We start from the raw sequence: 2,140 nt of genomic DNA on the forward strand, positions 1-2,140 counted from the left end.
AATAATAAAACAAAAAACATAAATTTATCAAATCATTTTCATTCCTATGAACACAAAATTCCATTCATTGATTGCAATTACACACAAAAAGAAAAAAAGTAATTTATAATTATTAGTTAGAGACAAATTTAAAAATTTAGGAGGGAAAAAATTAACTCTTTAATTATTAAGATAAAATCCGATTTGATCATTTTATTTTTTTAAAAAAATAAATTAACCCTTTAATTATTAAGGTAAGACCGATTTGATAATCATTTTGGTTTTTTATTTTTGTTTTTAAAAATGATTGATGGAATCCATCACTATTCCATTGTTTACCAGTGACTTAAAAAAAGTCAAAATTTGAAAAAAAAAATAGCTTAAATCATCATATTTTTATAAATTATTATAAAAAATACGAATGATATAGATTTAATTTTAAAAAATTATAAGGGGAGTTAAAAAATTAGGAATGTCAACGGAAAAGCATTAATAAAATAAAAAAATATTAACCAAAAAACAAAATATTTTAAATAAATATAATAGTAAAATATCAATCGACAACCCATACTAATCTATCATCCGTTCCAAAGGCTATTTTTGCATAAATCCATTTTTTTTTTTCCTTTGAAGAATTGCGTAAATTCACTTAAAAAATTATATCATCCAGACGAAAAGATGAATAAAGATTCGAATGTTGAAGAAAAATTAAGATAAAAATGATTAAATATAACACTTCATTTTCAATCTTATATGAACCGAAAATTCCAGAGACGACGCATATTCTTACATACAGAGAGATTGAAGCTTACAATATAATAATAATTAATTAATTATTACACACAAAAAAGAAAAAAAGGGGAATGAAATTAAAATAGGAAAGAAAAAAAGAAGGGGGGGGGGAGGGAAAATGAAAAAGAAATAATAAAATTGATAAAAATTAGGGTTCTCGAACGTGAAAGACGTTAGGGTTTTTAATGACGAGATCGTACATGTAAATGGAGTTGAATTTGGAGAAATCCATTGGAAGAGAAATGAGATCAATAGAAGAACGTTTGTGAAATTGGAAGAAATCTGGATCGCCTTCGTAATACCGTTCCCATCCTAAACCTTCTAGAATCTTTTGGAGGAATCCGTACGAAGAAACCGTTTGTCCTGAAGGAAGATGAACTAGAATCTTCTTTCTTCCGCCGCCGTTGACGTGGTGCTGGTGGTGGTGGCCGTCGGAGGAGTAGTCGTCGCCGGCTTGAGAGTTTTCGACGAGGCGCATCACACCGTTGGATCGGAAAACCCAAACGCCTGACATTTTTCGTGATCGAACGGTTCGTTTTTTTTTGTTTTTTGTTTTGGAATTTTGATTGAAATCTGTTTGGTTTTTGATTTTGGGTTTTGGAGGGATTTAATTTTGGGGATTTATTTATAGGGGGAGGGGGGGGAGAGGGAAAAGGGAAGAGAAGGAAGATGAGAAATGATGGGATTTGGATTCCAAATGGAGAGGGTGGACTTGGAATCTTTGAGATTGGGATTGTGGGACCCACTTCTCTGCTTCTTAAAGGGTATATTTAGATGCTTTTTATTTATTTATTTATTTATTTATTTTTTATTCTTTATGAAATAAAATACTACCTTTCTTATTTAGGTGATTTGAATTTGAATGTTCTCTTTCTTCAATTTGGTTGAAGAATTTTGTTTTCCATAACTTTATTATATGGAATAAACTATAGTGATTATTTGGTGTAGAATTGATAGAAATTAATTAACCAATTTGAAGAAGAGACGTGAGTATTAGAATGACCACAATAGTTTATAAATATGCCTCTTTTTTAGAAGATTTTTTCATAATTACTTTTTTTTTTTTTTTTTTTTGCATAAAAATATTTCTTCTTTTTTGTAAATTGATTTAAGTTCGATTTATTTTCACAGAGTTCGTTAAATCTCGTAGACGAGGTGTTGTTTTTATAAAAAAATTAATTTGTTCTATCATGAAAATAGTCAATCAAAAAGTTGTTATATGAAACAAATTTTAAAAGGAAAATGGGACATATTGATTCTGGTATTTTTTTTTTTTATCTTAGTCACTGGGTTTTTCATAAATTTAAAATGTAGTCGTTTAAATTTAATTCCATGACAAATTTTCACGTAGGAAAAAGATAAAATTGAA

At 28.2% G+C, this 2,140-nt stretch overlaps 1 pseudogene across 1 annotated transcript; it reads right to left on the minus strand.

Moving 5' to 3' along the window:
- Positions 1-687: 687 nt before the first annotated feature.
- Positions 688-1,374, minus strand: LOC150029848 (flowering-promoting factor 1-like protein 2 pseudogene; annotated as a pseudogene). The gene has a single exon (XR_016527299.1). The product of XR_016527299.1 is annotated as a flowering-promoting factor 1-like protein 2 pseudogene (transcript).
- Positions 1,375-2,140: the final 766 nt, after the last annotated feature.

This window comes from Benincasa hispida, unplaced genomic scaffold (genome assembly GCF_027475165.1).
Source record: "Benincasa hispida cultivar pf3 unplaced genomic scaffold, pf3_genome.v1.1 HicScf872, whole genome shotgun sequence".
Classification (NCBI taxonomy): domain Eukaryota; kingdom Viridiplantae; phylum Streptophyta; class Magnoliopsida; order Cucurbitales; family Cucurbitaceae; genus Benincasa; species Benincasa hispida.